The 25463-nt window shown below is 41.5% G+C and overlaps 1 protein-coding gene and 1 pseudogene across 2 annotated transcripts in view; one reads left to right on the forward strand and one right to left on the reverse strand.

Moving 5' to 3' along the window:
- Positions 1-25463, reverse strand: part of GMNN (geminin DNA replication inhibitor) — a 70504-nt gene that overhangs the window by 33236 nt on the left and 11805 nt on the right. The window contains exon 2 of one of the 2 annotated variants that reach the window (XM_032247611.1): positions 11428-11580. The gene's annotated coding sequence lies outside the window, so the exon portion shown is untranslated. Of the gene's footprint in view, positions 1-11427; positions 11586-25463 lie in introns of those variants that run through there. The other variant, XM_032247612.1, reaches the window with a different exon arrangement.
- On the forward strand, positions 8580-9568 carry LOC116529795 (annotated as a pseudogene).

The following is a 25463-nucleotide window of genomic DNA, read 5'->3' on the forward strand; positions in this document are numbered from 1 at the left end:
AGCATCTGCCCTCTTGGGTGCAGCTGCAACTGCCCAACCTGTGGCTGGAGACCTGGGCCTCCCACTTCACAGAGCAAGCAGGAGGCAAGGAAAAGTAGGAATCCTGACCCTTTCAAGCTGGCAGGCAGGAGCTTTGCTGGTGCAGCTGTGGCTGCCCTCCCAGGCTCAGGACCTAGGCATCTCTGCAGCCTGTACCCTCAGGGGCCTGGGATGTCCCCTCCCCGCCAACCTGCTCCCCTTGGGGGCATGGGATGCTCCCCTTGGCCCTGTCCCATCCCTGCAGGTTCAGGGGTTTCTGCTCTCCCTGCCTGGCCTCTCTCTGTTCCTGGTGCCTGCTCTGATTTCCTAGCAGGGTTGGGGCCTAGCTCCGGGGCCATCCATGGCAGCAGCAGGAAGATTAATTCCTGAGCCAAAGAGGGTGGTTTCCCAATAAGGCCCCACCTTCTGTCCAGGGAGGGCCTGAAGGCTGAGGTCAGGCTGCCAGTCCCTTGGACCAGAATGGGGACTCCTGGTGCCTTTTCCGGGGCTGCCCATGGCTGCCTGTGGACCAATTGGCATGCACCTCCTCCCCTCTGAGGTCCATAAAAGCCCTGGGCTCAGCTGGAGCAAAGCAGAGGACGGCCAGAGAACTAAGAGAGCAGAGAAAGGATGGGACAACCCGCTGTACACAGGAGTACTCTCTCTCTCTGCTGGTAGCTGGAGGCGATGGGGCAAACAGCTCCAGAGAGGATGACTCTCTTTTCTGAGAGCTGTGGAGGCTGCTGGCAGAGAGGATAACCCTCTCTGCTGAGAGCTTTGGTGACCTGCATAAATGTCCAAATCATCTGTCTGCAGAGAGGAGCTCTTCTCTTCAGGGCCTTCTCTCTAAGATAGCTGAACACTCTATGGGGTGACCTGCCTACAGAGAGGAGCTACCCAGTCCCACTCCTCTGAGCTGTTCTAACACTAAATAAAACTCTTACTGACTTTTCATTTGTCTGCGTACCTCATTCTGGATGCATCATACCCACAGATGGTTCCGGCCAGAAAAATTAACACCCCGGAGATCCTGTAACAGTATCTTACTTATCTGCTATGCTTTAGTATGGCAAGCAATGGCTTTTATGATAGTTTTATTATGGCAATAGTTAAGAGCAGATAAATTAAGCAGTTTTGCTTAAAAACCTCCACGGACATCACACATCTGATTGCCTGCACCTGGAACAGACTGCTCCAACCCCTCCTCCCCTCCGTAGGCCACTCAAGCTTCAGCTGTGGCAGAAGGACAAGCCTAAAGGAAGCTAGCAAGAGCAAACTTGTCCTGGAGGTAAGAGCAAGGTCAACCATCCAGAATGAGGGGAAACTGGTTCTAGGTCAGGACTACGGCTGAGCCTGCATTTATTAGAGCCCCCACAGACTGCAGGAGGATGCATGTGGGATTATACTGCAAGCATGCACTGGGCTCAGAAATAGGACAGACCCCCTCAGCAGCTGACCAGTCACTGTGTGCCCTTGTACTTCTAAAACTGAGGTTAACAAGAGACCTCAGAAAACTGAATGACCCTAGTTTTAGAAAGCTCCCTTTTGGAGGCCCCATAAATGTTTGTACTCACTAAAAGAAAGTCTGATGAAAGGGGTCAACCAATATTCACTGCAACAAGCATCTATATTGGGTGCAGTTCCCCGTGAACGTCTCTGAGTGGGAGGAAATCCCTTTGAGCTGGGCTGCCTTGACTCCTGACTGGGGCAACGAGCTTGGCTTATAGCAAGCAGCACAAACCATAAGTACTTTACCTAGAAGCCTTAGCAGTTAGGACGATAGGCTTGCCAAGAACAGAGAGTGCAATAGAGTGCTCTTAAACTTGGTAAAAATGGCTTGAAATGGCTGCTGTGGAGAGAGGGAGAAAGAACAAGGAACTACGGGATTAAGGGCTCAGCCAGTGTTGAAGACCACAACACAAGAAACACGTTGGACAAAACAAATGTAACAGTTTACTTGAGCAAAGAGCAGTCTGCACATTTGTCGGTAGAACCAGAAGTTCAGAGAATTCAGTTCCACAACCTGGGTAGTATTTATAGAAAAACGCTAAAGAGGCCAGGGGCCATGGTTCACACCTGTAATCCCAGCAATTTGGGAGGCAGAGGTGGGCAGACCACTTCAGGCCAGGAGATGGAGACCAGCCTGGCCAACATGGTGAAAACCTGTCTTTACTAAAAGTACAAAAATTAGTCAGGCTTGGTGACCCATGCTTGTAATTCCAGCTACTACTTGACAGACTCAGATGGGAGAATCCTTGAACCCAGGAGGTGGAGGTTGCAGTGAGCCGAGATTGTGCCGTTGCACTTCAGCCTGGGCATCAGAGTGAGAGAGTGAGACTGTCAAATAAATAAATAAATAGCCAAAGATAGCAGAAACAAAGAACAGACACTGGCTGTTTCATAGCTACTTCCCTTGTAAAGGTTAGAGCAGAGGGGACTTCCTTATCATGCCAGCTAAAACTGGCCTATTTGGGGATTTGGATCTCCTGATTTCTTGGAAGGTCAAGCAAACAACTTGATTTTGTCTTAGTGGCGTGGAATTATTTTATTTTTGACACAGAGTCTCGCTCTGTCACTCAGGCTGGAGTGCAGTGGTACAATCTCCACTCACTGCAGCCTCGGCTTCCAGAACTCAAAGGATCCTCCCATTTCAGCCTCCTGCATAGCTGGGACAGCAGTGTGCACCATTATGGCTGGGTAATTTTTTAATTTCTTGTAGAGACAGACTCTCTCTGTGTTGCCCCCTCTGGTCTCAAACTCCTGGGCTTAAGCAATCCTGCCACCTTTGCCTCCCAAAGTGCTAGGATTACAGGCCTGAGCTACAGTGCCCGGCCAACGTGGCCTGGGATTTTAGCATAAGTGACTCCATTTTAGTTGATCTGCTGGGGCCTAGTGAATGAGCTCAGTCTGAACCAGTGGGCTCCTATAAATTTAATTTAACAACCACAAATTCCTTTAACTATAGCTTAATTTTTTTCTACTATGGCTTCAGTGGGGAGGGAAGGCAAATTGTTACTGCTCTGTAAATCAGAAAGTGGTCATCTCCACCTCCTTTGAGGTTCTAGAAGGAACTTTGCAAGATACACCGCATGTAAGATATCGTAGCAGGTACTCCTTTATTTTCAAGTGGGTTCCTGTAACTGCCTCTTTAGGGATCCTGGATAAGCTATGCTGCAGCACAACATTTAGGCTCAGGACATAAGTAGAGTCTTTCTGCCGAGCAGAACTGAGGATTCCTGAAAGTTTAGAGAAATAGAGGAGAGAAAGCACCTGCTGTCCCAGGAGAAGTAAAAGAGAAAAGGGCACTTTAGTGACCTCTCCCTGTAGCAGAAGTGTGCCATTCACTATTTTAGAATCTAATCATATTAACAGCACCTCTTCTAGGACAGGAGCAAAGACTTTCTCCTGTTCCTTCTTCAGCCTACTGTGAGGAAAAGGGCTTTTAAATACATTTGAATTACATTTGAATTTTTAAAAAATAATCAGGAAGAGGAGTATTCTCTGCTGTTTTGATGGAGTTAGCATAAACGCTAAGAGATAACAATTAGCAAGGAAAATAACCATTTATTTTTCTTCATCTTTTTTGTAAAGCAATATTTAATAATCTGCAGTTTTAGCAAAGAAAAAAAATTGAAACCCAATAAATGAATACATAAGAGTATCAAATAATAATGCAGATATTTACAAAATGAATTTAAGTGTCTAGAACTAGACAAAACGCAGCCCTTCGTCAGAGGCATTTGAACCAGAGCATCTCCAACTTGAATAGGGGCTGGGTAAAACAAGGCTGAGACCTACCAGGCTGCATTCTGGAAGGTTAGGCATTCTAAGTCTCAGGATGAGATAGGAGATTAGCACAAGATACAGGTCACAAAGACATTGGTGATAAAACAGTATGTGGTAAAGAAGTGGGCTAAAATCCACTGAAGCCAAGATGGTGATGAGAGCGACCTCTGGTCATCCTCATTGCTCATTATAAGCTAATTATAATGCATTAGTACACTAAAAGACACTCCCACCAGCACCATAACAGTTTACAAATGCCATGGCAACATGAGGAAGTTACCTATTTGGTCTAAAAAGGGGAGGAACCCTTAGCTCCGGGAACTGCCCACCCTTTTCCTGGAAAATTCATGAATAATCCACCCTTTATTTAGCAAATAATCAAGAAATCCTAAAAGTATAATTAGTCAAGCAGCTCGTGCTGTTGCTCTGTCTGTGGAGGAGCCATCCTTTTATTCCTTTACTTAACAAACTTGCTTTCACTTTACTGTATTGGCTCGCACCAAATTCTTTCTTGCATGAGGTCCAAGAACCCTCTCTTGGGGTCTGGATCCAGGACCCCATTTCTGGTAACACCTAGAATACTAAAGAAATAGGTGTATGTGCTCTGAGTCACTGTCATTACTCTGAGAAATTATAGGACACATACCAAAAGACTGAGGGGAAAAACTCAAACATTTTTAAAAAGAGGAGAAAAGCTTAATCAAAATAGGAAGTAGTAAGCTTGGAATTGGCTACTTGTAAACTGTGGACAAACACCATTGTATAAGCACTTTGCAAGGACTCATGTAAGATGAGACAATAATAGAAGCCACCCTATATGTTCTCTGAGCAAACCCTTTCAATTGAGTCTCTCTCTCTTTTTTTTTTTTTAAAGCATGCAGAGGCACAATTATGGTGGTAAATCAATGAACTACAACAGAAATAATTCCAGCAAAACTTATCATGTTGTCCTTGGAGACAAGATGAAGAAATGTGATAGGTGACCTAGCAATTTGAACACTCTACACAGGGTTAATGAATTAATACATCAGGGACAACTTGACCAAGGGTCTCTATGGCATCTCACGAAGCTCTGCCTTATCACTATCCTGTTTGGCAATATTATGAGTAATTTATATGCTGGCACTGAGGCACGCTTATCAGATTTAAAGACCACCCAAAAGTAGGAGGGATGGCTAACATAATGGCTTCACTAAAGATTCACAATTATCTCCACAGGATGGAATCTCAGTCTCAAATGTCAACAGGTTGACATTTTGACTAGAATAAATGTAATAGATATTTTTACATTAAAACAAGTTTTTGCTTTGTTTTTGTTTTTTAACAAAACCAGAAAGGTGGTGACCAGGCTTGGTTGCAACTCATAAAACAAAAAACTTAAGTTTTGATTGATTATGCATTAAAATGAACCAGCTCTATGATGCAGCTATTGAAAAAGTTAATACTGCTTTGGACAAATTGTTAGAAACAATAGTAATCATTTATTGAGAGGGAGATATGAACACTGGCTCTGGAGCTAGACCGGTTGGGTGGTATTGTCATCTCTTTGTGACTACATTCCTTCATTTTTAAAGTGGGGGCGATAATGGTTTGGCTGTGTCCCCACCCAAATCTCATCTTGAATTCCCACGTCTTATGGGAGGTACCCAGTAGAAGGTGATTGAATCATGGTGGCAGGTCTTTCCCGTGCTGTTCTTGTGATAGTGAGTGGGTCTCATGAGATCTGACAGTATTATAATGGGGAGATTCCCTGCACAAGCCCTCTTCTCTTGTCTGCCACCATGTAAGATGTGCCTTTCACCTTCTGCCATGATTATGAGGCCTCCCCAGCCATGTAGAACTGTAAGTCCAATAAACTTCTTTCTTTTATAAATTGCCCAAACAGACCAATACAGGAGGGTAAGAATAATATCTACTTAACAGGGTTCTTTTGAATAACTCAATGAGATAATACATATAAAAATTTGGAACAGTGCTCAATAAATGTTAGCTGTTATTGTATTGTTCCAGACACTTTACACACATTTGCATGTGTATGTATGTGGCTTTTTATTTAATTATATGTATTCATTGCAAAGTAATACACATATTAAAACAATACTAAAAGGTATACACTGAAATACTCTCCCTTATCAGTCCTTCTACTAAGAGATTAAATTAAAATGCACCTTTCATTTTTATGTACAAATGGGTACATAGAATGCACAATGGTCTGCACCTTTTCCTCCTTACATGTTGTGTATCTTATAGACAATTCCCTATCAGTATATGTAGATCTATCGTGCTCTTTGGTTTCGTTTTGTTTCCCTCTGGAGATATGGGATGTCACTATGTTGCTCAGGCTGGTCTCCAATTCTTGGGCACAAGTGATCCTCCTGCCTCAGCCTTACAAGTAGCTGGGACTACAGGTGTACACCACTACAACTGGCCTATTCCATTCTAAGTTGTATAGCATTCTAGTGTAGATGTGCCATAATTTATTTACTAGATCCCCAAACCACAGTTATTAAAGTTTGTATTCCGTCTTTTTTTTCCACACATAATGCTGCTATGAACTTCCTTGTAGCTCAGACACTGGAGTCAGATTGTCTGGATTTAAATACCTGTGCTGTCACTTATTAACTGTGAGCATGGGTAAATGTCTGAGCTTTACCAACCTTGACGTCCTTAAGTGTAAAATAGGGATGATGATAGTGCCAAACTCATACGGTTCTTGCGAGGATTAAATGTAGAATGCCTTGTTTGATGCTTCTACACAGTAAGGTCTGAACAAATATAAAATACTCCCCATTTTAACTTTCCAACTTTATGTACATTTGAGTTTGTAGCGTGAATTCTTAGAAGTAGAACCGCTAGATTCAAGGGTGTTCATTTAAAAATGGCAGATAGGCCAGGTGTGGTGGCTCACGCCTGTAATCCCAGCACTTTGGGAGGCCAAGGTGGGCAGATCACAAGGTCAGGAGTTCAAAACCATCCTGGCCAACATGTTTCACCAACCTGTGAAACCAACAGGTTTCACCAACCCTGTCTCTACTAAAAATACAAACATCAGCTGGGCGTGGTGGTGCGTGCAGGTAGTCCCAGCTACTTGGGAGGCTGAGGCAGGAGAGTCGATTGAACCTGGGAGGCGGTGGTTGCAGCGAGCTGAGATAGTGCCACTGCACTCCAGTCTGGTGACGGAGCAAGACTCCATCTCAAAAAAATAAAACAAAATAAAAATAAATAAAACTCACAGATAATATTAAATGTCGTCTGTGTTGGATCATGTTTGCCTCTCTAGATACAAACTCTACCTTGTCCTGACCCTGCTCTAATACCCCAGGAGGCTGTAAATCTCTAGCACCCAGTGTCTATTTAGGACCTCTGTAAGAGATGGGCAGGCAGAACGAAGAAGCCCCAGGCCTCTGTTTGGCACTGGCTACATTCCCTTACCAGAAGCCAGCTCCCATTAAGCAGCTCCTCCCCAGTAGCTACTAAGTCCACCAGGTTTCTTTTTTTAAAAAATATGTTTATTTTTTAATAAGACAGGGTCTCTCTGTTGCCCAGGCTAGAGTGCAGTGGTGAGATCACAGCTCACTGTAGCCTTGACCTGGGCTCAGGTGATCCTCCTGCCTCAGCCTCCAGAGTATTTGGGACCACAGGCATCTGCCACCATTGTTAAAAAAATTATTTGTAGAGACAGAGTCTCCCTGTTTCCCAGGCTGGTCTTGAACACCTGGACTCAAGCAATCCTCTTCCTCGGCCTGCCAAAGTGTTGGGATTATAAGCATGAGCCACCGAACCTGGTCCCCACCATGTTTCAAGAAAAGCTCTCTCCCCTTGCCCTGTCAGTCAGATCAGGTAGGAACTGTTCCTGCAGTTGCTTGTCCCTGGGTCTTTCAACAGCCCTTGCAGGTTCCCCTAACCCTGAGCACATCTCTGTAAATAATCCTTTTGTTAAACTTCCTTCAGTTACCCTTTGTTCAAGATGCCATCTGACTGGTACACTATCCAATTCACACTCCCACTGATTCACTATGGGAATATTTGTTTTCCCATACTCTTGTTGTTGTTGGCATGTTAAATGTTTTAAAGATTTTATATAAAATACTCCTTTAATTTTTAATTTTTTCTGGGCATGAGCACCATTATTTTTTTATCATAGGTAGTGTTTCCTTTTAAATTTCAGTTTCTTAAAGGCCTTTGCATCAGTATAGAGACTTATTTCTTCAATATTGTATTAGTTCAATTAAAAATAACAGAAAATTCAACCAAAATAATAGGAAAAACTATTGAAGATATTAAAAACTTTACCCCACTAAAATTTTTAGGTGTGATGATAACTTGTGGCTGTGTTTTTTAAATAAGAAAATCCCTTATCTTTAGAGATATCCTCTAAAATAATTACAAGCAAAATGGTATGACATATTAGATTTACTTCAAAATATTCCAGAAAAATAGACAATAGAATGTGGGGAATAGATGGAAGAAGACTGGAAAAATGGAGGTAATTGTTGAAAGTAGGTGTTGCATATGCAGCATGTCATTATACCCACTCTTTCCCATTCTGTAACCGTTCATTAGCTCCACCCTATGTGCTAAAAGTCCCAAAATAAGAAATAAACCAATAAAAAAACCAATAGCAACAATAAACAAATAAATAAAGACAACTAAAATTCCAAGTTGAGAATAAGGCTAGCCACTGAGATCCCCAGGTAAGGCAGCTGCTCCAGCACTGCCCAGCCAGGATCAAGGTGACTGTCACCTTCAACAACCACAGGAAGCCGCAGCTCTCCATGTTCTACCAGCTTTACAGTGAAGACATACAACAGCAAACCATCAGGGAGACTTTTTACTTGGTATCTAAGAGAGATGAAAATGTTTGTAAGTTTCTAGAAGGCGGATTATTAATTGGAGGATATGACAACAAACTGATTTCTAGATCTCACAAAATGTCATATTTTGTCTTCTGTGTGGGTTCTTCAGAAAATAAACTTGGTATTTTAGATCTAATTTGAGTATCTGTGGAAACATTAAGCAAGTGTTTCTGAAAACATCTGTAAACTGTAAACTGGATTTCATTTTCCATGTGGCTCACACTATTCTTACAGAAATGGTATTGGGGGAATGGTACTAGAGACTGTATTAGTCTGTTTTCACATTGCTATAAAGATATACCCAAGCCTGGGTAATCCTTTTTAAAGGAAAGAGGTTGAATTAACTCACAGTTCTGTATGTCTGAGGAGGCCTTGGGAAACTTACTATCATGATATAAGGGGAAGCAGCCACGTCTTACATAGTGGCAGGAGAGAGAGCGAAGAGGGAAGAGGGAAGAGTCCCGTATAAAACCATCAGATCTCATGAGAACTCACTCACTATCATAAAAACAGCATGGGGAAACCTCCCCCATTATCCAATCACCTTCCTCCCTTGACATGTGGGGATTACAGGTCCCTGCCTTGACCTGTGGGGATTACAATTTGTGATGAGATTCGGGTGGGAACACAGAACCAAACCATATCAGAGACCAACAAGAATAAGACTGTTATACAAATTAATGCAAAAAATTAGCTGAAGAAACCAGAGGTTGGCTTTGTAGGAGCCTAGCAGCCCAGACTGTATCAGCTATATAGAATATGAATCTTCCCAAGATTCCCAGAAACATTAACACTGATGACATGGGTATAAAAATGCCAAACCTGTCTTCTTTTAGATAGTTTTTTTTTTTTTTTCTTTTTTTTTTTTTTTTTTTTTTATGAGATGGAGTCTCACTCTGTCGCCAGGGCTGGAGTGCAATGGTGTGATCTAGGCTCACTGCAACCTCCACCTCCTGGGTTCACATGATTCTTCTGCCTCAGCATCCTGAGTAGCTGGGATTACAGGCACACACCACCACACCTGGCTAATTTTTTGTATTTTAGTAGAGATGGGGTTTCACTATGTGGCCAGATTGGTCTCGAACTCCTGATCTCACGATCTACCCGCCTCAGCCTCCCAAAGTGCTGGGATTACAGGCATGCGCCACTGCACCCGGCCTAGATAAAAAATTTTAAAGTCTATTTTCGGTAAAATCAAGGAGAAAAGGTCATCCAAGTTTATCTTGTAGTTGTTTACCAAAAATAAAGGAGAATCTTAACTTTTGCTCCTGGATTTAAGTCAAGATACTGTACAGAAGTTGTATAAAACCAGTATATGAAGTTGAATGTACCTTTTCTTGTTCAGTGATTTATAAATAAACCAAATAGCTCCAGTGTGATTTTCTTTTCTAAACTGGCTTTCTATGCCCACCAAAGGCATTCCCTATATATTGGCTACTATGATATTTTGAAAAGTGTTTGTGATATTTTTTTATGTGTCACCCAAAACATTGATATTTTGTGTGAATTACAAGTACGGCATTCCTTAATTCTTTCTGCTATTTGTCACAGTTATCACTTAAAGAGCCAGGTGTAGATTGTGTGAAAATATTATGACTTTGTTCTTTTTCCTTTTTGAGACATTCGAGTCTCGCTCAGTCACCCAGGCTGGAGTGTCATGAGCGATCTCAGCTCACTGCAACCTCCACCTCCTGGGTTCAAGCGATTCTCCTGTCTCAGCCTTCCAAATAACTGGGATTACAGGCATGCACCATCACCCCCAGCTAATTTTTGTATTTTTAGTAGAGATCAGGTTTTACCATGTTGGCCGGGCTGGTTTCAAACCCTTGACTTCAAGAGATCTATCTGCCCACCTGGGCCTCCTGAGGTGCTAGGATTACAGTCATGAGCCACATGCCTGGCCATGACCTTTCTTCTTAGTTTAAATTTAAAAATTCAATAAAAAACTCAAGTGAAATAAAAAAATTAAATAAAAAATTTAAATGAAAAATTAAATAAAAAATCCAATAAAAAATTCAAGTGAAACAATTTTTTTGTAAGTCTATAACACAATATTATCTGCAGTCCATTAGGTTAGGTATGGCTGCGAACATTTAATCATAACTTTTCAGTTGTAATTTTATGTTCACATTACATTTGGATATCGCTCAATATTTTTAAAAGAAAATTTTCAAACATATATGGCGGGTCCACAGATTTGTCACATCCTGTTGTTCTGAAAATTTCCAAATATATATGAAAATGGAAAGAATACGATTATGAAGGCCTGTATACTCTCTGCCTAGATTCAACAACTGTCATCATCGTGACACATTTATTCATCTCTCTGTATAACACTTTTTTAAAAACAGAATTGTTTGAAAGTCTTTGACACTTTTGCTTCTTCTAGTTCCTTTCCTTCCTCCTTTAGTTTTGTTTTCTGACTTCCTGTATGCATGTTCCTTTTTCTAACAACATTACATAGCCTTCTTAGAAAGAGGAAAAGTGCTCTTAACTTTGTGCTCACCCCAGCCACCACCATCTGTCTCTCTTTCTCACAGCCCACTTTCTCAAAGGAGAGTCCACACTCCTGTTTCCACTTCCTACCTCTCAGTAGGTCTCAATAGACCACAGTGTGACCTCCACACAACTTCACCTCGGCACCATCTGGGGCCTCATCACTAGGAAACTCAACAGAAGCCAGGCTCCTCTTTTTGGCATTTCATGTTGTTGAGCTCCATCTTGAAATCTGTTCCTCCTGCCAGAGCAGCGTTCACTTCTGACTCACCTGCTTTTCCAGCTGTCCCTGCTCAGGACCCTTCGTCAACTCTCCTTTGTGCTTGCCTCTTGAGTCTAAGCATTCTAAATGGTCCCATCTCCAACCTTTGTCTCCAATCAAGAGCTTCACTGTTTTGTCCCTTATTACAGGGATTTCAGGTATCTGTAAGAAGATGAAGAGAAACTCTTTATGTGAGAGAACCCATGAGGATGACTGCTTCATGAACTGGTTTCTTTTGATCCTCCAGCTATAGGTCTTCTGGCCTTTGCAGGTTTAATAAAATCATACCCAGAGGCTATTCAGAGGAAGGAATGTAGGTAAAAGGCAAAATGATCTTGCTTGTTATGGCCTAGAGAAAGGATTGATGGATAAAGAAACAGAATGTTGCCTTTCTTTCTTTTTTCTTTTTTTGAGATGGAGTCTCCCTCTGTTGCCAGGCTGGAGTACAGCAGTGAGATCTTGGCTCACTGCAACCTCTGCCTCTTGCGTTCAAGTGATTGCCCTGCCTCAGCCTCCCAAGTAGCTGGGACTTCAGATGCCCGCTACCACGCCCAGCTAATTTTTGTATTTTTAGTAAAGACAGGGTTTCACCATGTTGGCCAGGATGGTCTCAATTTCTTGACCTCATGATCTGCCTGTCTCATCCTGCCAAAGTGCTGGGATTACAGGCATAAGCCACCACGCCCGGCCTGTTGTCTTTCTCTATTACGAAGTTGTAGAATGTTATTTATCCATGATAAAGTCCTATCTCCCCCATCTCCACTGCTGATTTAAAGTTGACTATTACAGACCCTATTCACAGGTCAAATACACACAACACACATTGATTTCTAGCCATAATGCTTCACAGAGCTAATCAGTCTGTTTTGCTTGCTTGAAAGATCTGTACCTAATTTTTTAAGCATCAAAGGAAAAAAGTATATTCAACTCCTTGTAATACCTGAATGACAGGTGACTATTCCCTTTAGGGAACATGTTGCTATTGAGAAAACATCTATGTTAAGAATTAAGCTAGGATGAGGAGCAGTGGACTTTGAGAGTAAAAGAGAAAAAGATTCAGTAGGCAATGCCGACGCATCAGAAAAGGAACACGGAAGGAGGCCAGCAGAGTCCTTTAGTAGGGTTTTTGTTGTTGCTGTTTTTCTTTTCTTCTTTTTTCATACAGAGTCTTGCTCTGTCACCCAGGCTGGAGTGCAATGGTGCAATCTTGGCTCATTGCAACCTCTGCCTCCCGAGTTCAAGCGATTCTCCTGCCTCAGCCTCCTGAGTAGCTGAAATTACTGGCGCCCACCACCATGCCTGGCTAATTTTCTGTATCTTTATTAGAGACAGGGTTTCAGCTTGTTGGCCAGGCTGGTCTGAACTCCTGACCTAGTGATCCACCCACCTAGCCTCCCAAAGTGCTGGGATTACAGGCAAGCCACCGTGCCTGGCCCCATATAACCTACTCTTAATCTAATTAGAGACTAACCTAATTACTGATCTTTTATGCCTGTTTTATTATAAAATGGCAGCCCAGTTGTAAAAACTTACGCTGATTTTATTATAAAAAGTCTAGTACAGGTGAAATACAAATGAAGTCTCAAGTTTAGTTAATAGTACATGTCAATGTTAAGTTTCTTATTTTGGCAGCTGTACCACAGGAATGTAAACATGTTAACATTGAGGGAAACTGAGTGAGGGTGATATGGAAACTCTGAAATATTTTTGCAACTTTTTTATAAATGTAAAATTGTTCTAAAATAAAAAGTTTACTTTAAAATAACAAGCCTAGCATGTGGCAATGATTATAACAATGGATGTTTGGATAATGATCTGCTCAGTGTTCTCCAGATGGTTACTATAGTCATTAAAGTTATGTATAATAGACCAGACATGGTGGCTCACGCCTGTAACCCCAGCACCTTGGGAGGCCAAGGTGGGCGGATCACCTGAAGTCAGGAGTTCAAGACCAGCCTGACATAGTGAAACTCCATCTCTACTAAAAATACAAAAATTAGCCAGGCATGGTAGCACACGTCTGTAGTCCTAGCTACTCGGGAAGCTGAGGCAGGAGAATCACTTGAACCTGGGAGGCAGAGGTGGCAGTGAGCTGAGACCACACCATTGCACTCCAGCCTGGGTGACAGAGTGAGACTTCATCTCAAAAAAAAAAAAAAATAAAAAAAAAAGTTCTATATAATAAAAAGCATAATGACAATTTTGGCACATTCCAAGTAAAATCTCTGTTTTAAAACGCAGCTCAGGTTATCCATTCTAACCTCACAAATGACTGATAAAGCACAATCACACCAGAACAATTCTCTAATATTTTGTAGAATATATGGAAGTACTGTCTCTCTTGAGCCTAAAATAAATTGGATGAGACCAGCTGACCAAGAGAAAACAATCTTCTGCCAGTTTCTTCTGCATTTCTGGCTTATTTGGAAAGAAAGACAAAGAAGCTGAATGGATCAGAGCTCATGTGTTCCTTCTTTTTTCATTCTGCTGTTTGGATATGCCTGGGCTGTGGCAAATGTTGAAATCCATGAAACAGGGCTCTTTAACAAATAATTTTGGGCCAGGTTTGGTGGTTCATGCCTGTAATCCCAACACTTTTGGAGGCTGAGGCAGGTGGATCACTTGAGGCCAGGAGTGAGTTGGAAACCAGCCTGGCCAATACAGTGAGACCCCCACTCACTGTAGAAAAAAAAAAATGTTTTTCTTTTTTCTAGAAAAGAGAAAAAGAAAAACATTAGCCAGGCATAGTGGTGTATGCCACTCCTTTAGTTCTAGCTACTCAGGACTTGAGCAATCCCTGAGTAGCTAGGCTTGCAAAAGGATTGCTTGAGCCCAGGAGGTCGAGGCTGCATTGAGCTTGGATCATGCTACTATACACCAGCCTGGGCAACAGAACGAGCCCTGTCTCAAAAAAAAAAAAAAAAAAAAAAATTTTTTTGTAAAGCTCATTAAGGATCTTATATTTCCTCTTTAAACAAACAAACTAACCAACTAAAGAATCTCTGTCCATTATGATTCTCATTGATCTCTCCTCAGCTTTTAACGTTTAGTTTTATAGACCAGTCAATGACAAACAATGACCCACAGGCCTAATCTGCCTCAACTTCTTTCTCATTACAGCCTGAGAGTTAAGAATAGTTTTTGGGCTGGGCTCGGTGGCTCATGCCTGTGGTCCCAGCACTTTGGGAGGCTGAGGCAGGTGGATCACTTGAGGTCAGGAGTTCAAGACTAGCCTGACTAATAGGACGAAACCCCATCTGTACTACTAAAAATACAAAAATTAGCTGGGCATGGTGATGCCTGCCTGTAGTCCTAGCTACTTTGGAGGCTGAGGCAGGAGAATCACTTGAACCTGGGAGGTAGAGGTTGTAGTGAGCTGAGATCATGCCACTGCACTCCAGCCTGGGTGACAGAGCAAGACTCTGTCTCAAAAAAAAAAAAAAAGATGGTTTTTATATTTTTAAATGCTTGAAAGAAAAAAGACCAAAAGGAAAATGACACATGATATGAAATTCAAATTTCAGCATCTACAAAGAAAGTTTTATTAGAATACAGCTAAGGTTATTTGTTCATTCACTGCCTATGACTGCTTTCCTGACACAACGGCAGAACTGAGTAGCAGTGACAGAGACTACAGGCCTGCAAAGACTAATATAATCGCGATCTGACCTTTTACTGAAAAAGTGTGCCAGTCCTGCACACACACACAGATCTCCCTCTTGGCGTTCAGGGCAACATTCTCATCTGGCTTTCTATGCTCTCAACTGGCACTCTGGGATTTAAGCAGTGATATGACAGGGGTGGTCTGGTGAGGACCAGAGTAGGACTGTCGCTAATCAGGAGGCTGGTGGACACTAACAGGAAGATAAGATATGAAGAACTAATTAGTATGAAGCTGAGGAGGTTAGGCAGGTCCTACAAAATGTGGGAGAAAGGAAGTTCCATTTTAAGAAGTGAGCTGGGGAATAGGAGACACGAGGCCTGTGTGGTCTAGGCACACCGTCCAGAACGTCAGCATTTGCAGGAACTGCATTAACAAGCAGGGTGAAACCAAGCCGCAGTCTAATCTTAGGGCAAAAGTGATTTCCCCATTTTACACTGCTCTCTGGAATTGGACAGCCTTAGGTCCAAATCTACTTAGGACATTCAGAAGGAAATAAAAAACCTGAGGTAACCCCACCTTCTCCACAGATTTAACTCCTGTGATGGATGCTGAAGAAAAACTACATACCTCTCCCATACTAGACTTTTTTCAAAATTCAGTTCCACATAGTACTGATTACTTTATTGATTTATTTAGAGAGCGGTCTTGCTATGTTGCCCAAGCTGGACTCAAACTCCCAGGCTCTAATGATGCTCTTGCCTCAGCCTTCTGAATAGCTGGGACTCTGTGCCAGCACACCTGGCTGATGGTGTTACTTCTATGTCTCATCAAAACGACCTTGGGTTAGAAGCTTCTCCTTCCTTCATGACCAGGCCATATGTTTGGTTCCATTATCAAAATGAAAGCCATCTTCTTTCCAACCTCCTAAGCAAGAAAATCACCCTTACATGTCAGTAAAAGCACCTACATTCTTTCTAATTCTTACCTACTATAAAGAAAGTCTAAAATGAACAACAGTGGGGAGAGAAAAGGTGACGAAGAGAGGGAGGTAGAGCTGTGCTGATTTAATCATTGCAATAGCCAGGGGTGAAAACAGATAATCTAAAGATGATAAATCAGGTACTTGGCAAAAACTGCAATTACTTTTGCACCAACCTAATAGAATAAGTATATTAAAAAATGTAAAGATAAAGGCCAGGTGGGATGGTTCACGCCTATAATCCCAGCACTATGGGAGGCTGAGGCGGGTGGATCACTTGAGGCCAGGAGTTGAAGACCAGCCTGGCCAACATGGTGAAATACTGTCTCTACTTAAAAAAAAAAAAAAAAAAAGCAAAGATAAATTCTAAGAAGAACAGAAAAAGGGAAGTGGTAATGTGCTAATTTCATCAGTGTTCATAGTACGGAGTCAGCTGGTTCTGTTTGAAGAAAGAGGACTAGGTGCATTGTATAAACTTGTAGTTATAAGGTAACCACTAGAATGAAAATGTATTTCCCTATAAATTATTAGGAAACACACAGACACACAAACAAAGAAAATACAGTCCAGCAGAGAAATGTTCAAAAAGTAACAACAACAACAAAAACCCAGAAAACATACAAAAGTGGATACAGAATTAAGACAGAACCTATGTGTATGTGGGCTGAATTCACTGTGACAGACACTTGCTTAGTCAATAGCCACTTCCCTGCTCCTTCCCCACTGCTTATTTCGACTGGGGAAGGTACCCAGCCCTGACAGATGAGTCATTATTGGCTAAGCCAGTCACAGCCATTCTGTGTCCTTTCTTCAGCCGTCCTTACACCTAAGAGTAGCCAACTATATGGCAAAGAGATTTGAGATGAGGTCTACTACAGGGCTACTGGGAAATATAATCTTTCCCCTGACGAAAGTAGCCCCAGGAGGATAAAGACTTTTATCCTGATTACCCTGTTTTCTGCCTTTGAACTGTGATGTTGGGAGCTGTGGCAACCATTTTGAATTTGTGAATTAACAGGAAGAGGAACTGGCAGAGGAGGAAGGAGGCTGAGATCTGCTGACATTGTTGAGCTGCTGAATGAATGCCAGCTACCAAGTTGCAGTATGACTCATGTCTTTACTCCCAACTTTTATTTCTTTCTTCAGGCTTATATTACAAACAGGTCATGATTAATCTCACTTAACAAAGTATTCCTGTCCAAAGCTTTTAGCCATTTGCCTTTGCAGACAGCTTAGATATTTTTCTTGAAGCAAAGAATAGTTGATTTTGTGCTAAAAGTCTTCCTAGCAGAGGCTCTTCCTGGCTTCAGATGATATCAGTGACCTTAATGTGTTCAGCTTGTGGCACAGAATTCCAGAACTCTGGAAATAGCAATGCAATAACAGAAAAAGATTCAGAAAAGAGCTTTTTTTGGTTCTTGTTGCCTAGGCTAAAGTGCAAAGACGGGATCTTGCCTCACCACAAACCCACAGCCTCTGCCTCCAGGGTTCATGCAATTCTCCTGCCTCAGCCTCCTGAGTAGCTGGGATTACAGGCATGCGCCACACACCTTGCTAATTTTGCATTTTTAGTAGAGACAGGGTTTCACCATGTTGGTCAGGCTGGTCTCAAACTCCTGACCTCAGGTGATCCACCCGCCTCAGCCTTCCAAAGCACTGGGATTACAGGCATGAGCCACTGTGCCCGGCCTAGGAAAGAGCTTCTTTAAGGTCACACACATGGATTTCATAAACAGCCCAGGCTGTCTTTAATTCTTTGTTCTTCTGTTTTACAGATGCTTGAGCTTTTATTAGTGATTTGGTATTACTATTGCTTGATATCTTTTAACTGAATTCTTATGAAATTCTTATGAATTTTTACTTGTATGAAATTCATAATCTTACCGATGCGCTTTCTTTCTCTTCTCAAGCTTTCCTTCCATTCTCTTACCTTCACATTCAGTGAATTTGTTGTATATGCCACTACTAAGTCTCAAGCTCCTACGATTATTCTAATTTCTACTTCTGTATATTGTTATATCATCTTCACCATCTTACCTCCTACCTTTCTGGGAGTCTTATCCCCCTCCTTTCTAAAATAAATTCATCTAAGGTGTTCCCAACGATCCCAGGCAAACCTTAGAGGACTTCACTTCTACTTGGCCTTCATTCTCCCACTTCATTGGTTCCTTCCCCATTTACCTTCAACTCTCCAACAGGTCTCTGTGGATAGTCAGCCCAGCCCCCAGCACGCTGTTTCTGTGGGCTACCTAACCTCTTAAATGGATGGCAAATGGTTTGGGTTACATTTGCTCGTTATCCATAGTCTCATGTACTGCATACTTGACAATGAGGTTTCCATCCTCTCAGCAACACTGAAACTGTTTTCTAATTGGTCAACAATTCTTTCCTGGTTTTTCTTACTCTGTACTTCTCCAAAGCATCAAAAAAAAAAAAAAAAAAAAGATTTCTCCTAACTCAAACGCTCTGCTTCCTTGGCTTCCATCCTGTTTGCTAGCAGTCCCTTCCCCTTTTCATTGCCCTCTATTTCTCTTGCTATTCCTTTGCTACACATTCCCTCGCTCCCTGTTGTCTCTCTATCCTTTCACTCCAAAGGCACATCGTCTTCTCTATAGCCATTACCTCTGTGGTAAAAAAAAAAAAAAAAAAAAGCCCTGTTCTGTTTTCTTTTTCTTTTCTTCTTTTTTTTTGGGGGGGGGGGGGGACGGGGACAGTCTTGCTCTGTCACCCAGGCTGGAATGCAATGGCTCTGTCTCAGTTCACTGTGACCTCTGCCTCCCAGGTACAAGCAATTCTCCTGCCTCAGCCTCCCAAGTAGCTGGGATTACAGGTGCCTGCCATCATGCCCGGCTAATTTTTGTATTTTTAGTAGAGACGGGGTTTCACCATATTGGCCAGGTGGTCTCAAGCTCTTGACCTCAGGTGATCCGCCTGCCTCGGCCTCCCAAAGTGCTGGAATTACAGGCATGAGCCACTATGCCGGGCCTGTCCTGTTTTCTCACAAAAGCTCTAGTTCGTCTTTACCAACTACCTACTATTTATTTACTTGTAGATATTTCACTGGTGCTGCAATATAAAATTTTATTTTATGTATGTATGCACTTATTTATATTTTATTTTTTGAGACAGAGTCTCACTCTGTAGCCCAGGCTGGAGGGCAGTGGTGAGATCTCAGCTCCCTGCAACCTCTGCCTCCTGGGCTCAAACAATCCTCCCGCTTCAGCTTCCCGAGTAGCTGAAACTACAGGCGTGTGCCACCACACGAAGCTATTTTTTTTTTGTATTTTTAGTAGAGATGGAGTTTTGCTATATTGGACAAGCTAGTCTCCTGACCCCAAGTGATTCACCTGCCTTGGCCTGCCAAAGTGCTGGGATTATAGGTGTGAGCCACCATGCCTGGCCTTATTTATGTATTTATTTTTGAGATGAGGTCTCACTTTGTCACCCAGATTGGAGTGTAGTGGTGCTATGACAGCTAACTGCAGCTCAAGCTCTTGGGCTCAAGCAATCCTCCTGCCTTAGCCTCCCAAGCAGCTGGGACTACAGGCGCAAGCCACCATGCCTAGATAATTTTTATAAGTGTTTTGTAGAGATGGCATCTCACTATATTGCCCAGGCTGGTCTTGAACTCCTGGGCTCAAGCAATCCTCCCATGGGTGGGCTCAAGGCTTGGCTTTCCAAAGTGCTGGGGTTACAGGCGTGAGCCACTGTGCCTGGCTGGTGCTGCAATTTGAATACACCTCCCTTCTCAAACTAGCTCGCCTTACCACTTTCCTACCTGTGGTCATGGCATGGTCACTTGCTTAGTCACTGTCTTAGTCTGCTCAGGCTGCTGTAACAAAACACCACAGACTGGATAGCTAAAACAACAGAAGTTGATTTTCTCACAGTTCTCTGGGTTAGAAGTCCAAGATCAAGGTTCTGGCAGGTTTTTGTTTCTCCTGAACTCATTCTCCTTGGCTTGCAAATGGCCATCTTCTTGGTGGGTCCTCACATGACTTTTTTGTTTTTTTGCCCCAGAGGTAGGGTCTGACTCTGTTGCCTCAGACTCCTGAGCTCAAGTAATGCTCCTACTTCAGCTTCTCAAGTTGCTGGGATTACAGGCATGTACCACTGTACCCGGCAATGGCCTTGCCTTTGTGCATGTATTTCTGGTTTCTCTCCATTTTCTTATAAGGACATTAATCTTATTGGATTAGAGACCACACTAATAATTTTTTCATCTTAATCATTAAGGTTTTATCTCTAAATACAGGCACATTCTGAAGCATACTAGGGATTAGGATTTCAATATTGAATATGAATTTTGGGGAGGCACAATTCAGTCCTTAACAGTTACCTAGGCAAAAACTTTGGTGTCCTCTTCACCTCTCTCATTTTCTATTCAGACATTTTACCTTCTAGATTCTTCCTATTAAGTGTATAAATTCATCTTTTTATCACCATTGCCAGTGCCATTTTCAGGCCTTAATCAACTCTAAATTTCCCTGCCTGGTCTTTTATAAGGCCCTATGTAATCTGACCCATCTTGTCTTTTCTTTTACTATTTTTATCATGTATATTGTAGAAAATATAACACTATATTTTTGTGACTGGCTACTTTCACTCAAAAAAGCAACAGTCCTCTTCCCTACCTTAGACCCATTTCCCAGATGCAGCCTTCATATAGTTGAAAATTCAAAAGGTACCAAAGTCTAAACTGTGAAAAGTCTCCCTCCCATAGGCAACCAATCTTATCAGTTTATTGTATATCCTGATCTTATAGATAATTTGTATTCATGGGTATGTCTATTCATTTTCCCACAAATTGCAGTTTACTAGTCTGTTCTCATACTGCATGAAGAAATGCCCATGATTGGGTAATTCATAAAGAAAAAGAGGTTTAATGGACTCACAGTTCCATATGACTGGGGAGGCCTCACAATCATGGCAGAAGGTGAAGAGCAAAGGCACATTTTACATGGTGGCAGGCGGGAGCACATGTGCAGGGGAGCTGCCCTTTATAAAATCATCAGCTCTTGTGAGACCAGTCGCTATCAAGAGAACAACATGGGAAAAACCCATGATTCAATTACCACCCACCGGGTCCCTCCCGTGATATGTGGGGATTATAGGAGCTAATTCAAGATGAGATTTGGGTGGGGACACATCCAAATCATATCAGGCAGCATACTGTAGACACTGTTTTACCTGTACACATTGCAATTTCCATTTAATATAACAAAAGTAGTAAGCAATTCTTTAGCACTTTCTATTTTCCTATTAGTATTCTGAATGCTTTGCATGTTTTAACTCATTTAACCCTTGAGATAACCTCCTGGAGTAAGAGCTAATATAATCCCTGTTTTACAAATGAGAAAATTGAGACACAAAGACGACAACTGGCAGAATCAGATTTAAACCTAGCGGGCCAGCCGCTAGAGCTCAGTACTTAACCACGATAGCATGCTACTATGTCTTAGGGATTGTTCTACACCTGGACATAAAAAGTTGCATTCTTTTCAAACTTTTCTTTTATTGGAGTGAAACATATGTTCAGGAAGGTGCACAAATCATATGTAATGATGAAGGAATCATTAGAAAGTGAAGATACCTGTATAATCACCACCTAGTTCAAGAAACCAGAACCCCAGAAGCACCCTCTCCTCTCATGTGCTCCTAATTAAAGCTTGCAGCGATTATAAAATATGGCCCCAAATACTCTGACACCATTCCTCCCATCAAGAAATAACACCTCTATGTCCTGCCCTTGAATCTTAATTCAATTGACAGCTTAACCCATAGAATACTGCAGAAGCGATACTGTGCCAGTTTTCAGGCCAGGCCTTAAGAAACTGGCAGCTTTCTCTTCCTGTTTCTCAGGATGTTTCTTCTTGAAATCCAGCCACCCTGATAAAGAAAAACCATGCAGCTACACGAGAACATGTAGGTATTCTGGCCAACCATTCCCTGAGGTCTGAGCAGTCAGCTTTAACTGCCAGACATGTAAGTGGGCAAGGCTTCCAATGATTTCACCTCCAACTCTCAAGTCCCCAACAATACCCACGCTCACTACCCCCCAGCCTTTGAGCTGTCCAAACTGATGCTGTGTGAGGCAGAAATGAGCTGTCCCCTCCAAGCCCTGCCTAAATTGCCAGCTTGCTAGCAAAGCACACTGTGGTTGTCATTTTAAGCTGGTAAGTTTGGGGTGGTTTTTTATGTAGCAATAGATAACCAGGGCACTATTTTCTTTTCTCCTACCAAGGGTAATCACTATCTTGACTTCTGCTACTATAGTTTTGCTTAATCTTCAACCTTATATAAATAGAGTTTTATACAGTTACATACTTTGTATTGTACAAACTTATATAGTTAGCATTATTTTGTCTCTGGCTGATTTCTCTCAATATAATATTTGTGGGATTCATCCATGTTGTTGCATGTAGCTATCATTGATTACTGTAAAACATTTCTTTGTATGCCTATATTATATCACAATTTATTTACCCATTCTGCTGTTGATGGACACTTAGGCTGTGTTCTATTTGGAGCTACTCTGAAAAATGATGCTTTAAATATTCTTTTTTAAAAAAATATATAAATGCTTTATTTTGCTCTCTCCATCCTGAATAAAGGTTTAACCAGTTATAGCATTGTGGTTGACATTTGTTAACCTTAGTACTTTAAAGAAATACACACTTTGTCATTCACTGGTTTTTTTCTTCAAACATTTTTCTATCCTCTGGTGGCATTAATTTTTTTTTAAGTTGTTAATTTTTACTTTTTATGTATACATAATAGTTGTGCTGCCATGAATATTCTTAATTCCTTACAAAGTAAAATGAGAACATTGTCTCATATACTCCCTCTCATGTATCTTTCCCCTTCCACATTCCAACTTCTGTCAGCTATGTCTTTAGTTTCATATTGTCAAGGGGGATAGCACTGATATTCTGTGCATGACAATATTCGAGGAGTATATGTTGTTTCTATAGGTTTGGTCTAAGAGTGTAATGCCAATATATAAGGTTGCATTGTTATGACTATGTAAATACTGTTCACTGTAGAGTAAAACGTTGTTCTGGGAATAATGCCTTCCCTCCAAGTTCCATTATCACAATGCCTGGGCCATTCACAATAGTGTTCTTGTTGTTTGTTTGCTTGTTTGTTTTTGAAACAGGGTCTCACTCTGTTGCCGAGGTTGCAGGGCAGTAGCATGATCTCAGTTCAGCGCAACCTCTGCCTCCTAGGTTTGTGCAATTCTCCCACCTCAGTCTCCCAAGTAGCTGATACTACAGGCACATGCCATCACACCCAGCTAATTTTTGTATTTTTTGGTAGAAACAGGATTTTACCATGTTGGCAAGGCTGGTCTCAAACTCCTGACCTGAAGTGATCCACCTGCCTCAGCCTCCCAAAGTGCTGGGATTATAGGCATGAGCCACTGTGCCTGCCTACAATAAACTGTTCTTAACATCCATCCAAATAGACCCTCTTTTCATTCAGTTGCTCAAAAATAATGCCACATTTTTAGTTTGCTCTATATTTGGACATTTTTTTCTCAGCATTTTTATTTTTTTGAGACAGGGTTTCACTCTGTCACCCAGGCTGGAGTGCAGTGTTGTCATCATGGCTCATTGCAGCCTGGACCACCTGGGCTCAAGCAATTCTCCTGCCTTAGCCTCCTGGTAGCTGTGACTACAGGTATATGCCGCCATGCCTGGCTAATTTTTATAATTTTTGTAGACACGAGGCTTACTATGTTGCCCAGGCTGGTCTCAAACTCCTGGACTCAAGAGATCCACCCACCTGGGCCTCCCAAAGTGCTGGGCTTATAGGTAGCCTGTATTTCTAATTATTATCTTTCTTTATTTAGAGGTATATTAGTTTCCTAGGGCTACCATAACAAATGACTGGAACCTAGGTGGCTTTAAACAACAAAAATTTATTCTCTCATAGTTCTGGAAGCTGGAAGTCAGCAGAGCCATGCTCTCTCTGAGTTCTAAGGAAGAATCCTTTCTTTCTCTCTTTCTTTCTTTCTCTTTATTTTCTTTTCTTTTTTTTTTTTTTCTTCTTTTATTTCCCTTTTCAGGAATGAAGGGAAGAAAACTTCCTGCCTCTTACTAGCTTCTGGTGGCTCTCAGCAGTCTTTGGCATTTTTTGGCTTGCAGCTTCAGCACTCAAATCTCTGCCTCCCTCTTCACATGACCTTCTTCTCTATGTATCTCTGTGTCTTCTCTTCTTCTTATAAGTAACCCAGTCATTGGATTTAGGGACCACCCTAAATCCAGGATGATTACATCTTGAGATCCTTAACTAACTACATCTGCAAAGATCCTCTCTCCAAATCAGATCACATTCTGAGGTTTCAGGTAGACATGAGTTTTGGGTAAATACTATTCATCCCACTACAAGAAGAAAAATAAGACTTGCTCACTATGTCATTAATATCTTCCTTACTCTAGGTAATGTAAAGAAAAAAGGAATTTATAGGGCAGATAACTAAAAAGTCCAAAGATTAATCCAGGAGCTCAAACAATGTTATCACTGCAATGTTTCTTTCTCTCCATATTCTGTTTTGTTTTCCTCTGTATTGGCTTTATTCTCAGGCAAGCTCACTTCATGTACTAGCAAATATAGGTATCACCATCCTTCTAGGATCATCTCCTCTTCACAGATTGTGATCCTAGCAAAAATAAAAACAACTTCTAGATAGTTCCAGCAAAATACCCATGGACTGCCTGATAGAACTTGCGTGAGTCATTTCTGAATCATCCACTGTGGCCAGGGCCATGAAATAACTTACTTGGCCAAACCTGAGCCATAAGCCCACCCATAATGTTGAGAGGTGAGAATATCCCACCCCAACCATAGGAACTAAGCATGGGGTAGGGATGGAGCCCTAAGAAATTCTTGGGAGGCAAAAAACACATGTTCATTATTCCTTGAAAAATGGAAAAATAGCTTTATGTTGCCCTAACACTTGGTTGATAGTTTAGCTGAACATAAAAGAATAGGTTTATGATAATTCTTTTTAAAAATGTTGAAAGCAATATTACATTGTTTTATTTCTTCTTAAAATTTTATCATAAAAAATTTCAAAGTAAAAGTTTAAAGAATTTATAGTGAACACCTATATACCTACAACCTAAGTTTACAAATAACATTATGTTTGTTTTACCAAACATCTAACCATCTATCTATCCCTCTATTCATCTGTTGACCCATCTTTTTTATGTATTTCAAAATAAATTGCACTTATCACTACACTTTACTCTCAAGTACTTCAGTATGCATACCATTACTTAGAATTCAATATTTGTTTATAATTGTTTTCATTTAAGGTAAAATTTGTGCATAAAATACATAAATATTAAATGTACCATTCAATGAGTTCTGACATTGCAACTCAAATCCATATCAAGATACAGAACATTTTAGATGTCCCCTTATGTTTCTTTCTAGTAAATCCCTGCACCTACC

Source organism: Sapajus apella, unplaced genomic scaffold (assembly GCF_009761245.1).
Source record: "Sapajus apella isolate SASKATOON/1434 unplaced genomic scaffold, GSC_monkey_1.0 scaffold63, whole genome shotgun sequence".
NCBI classification, from domain to species: domain Eukaryota; kingdom Metazoa; phylum Chordata; class Mammalia; order Primates; family Cebidae; genus Sapajus; species Sapajus apella.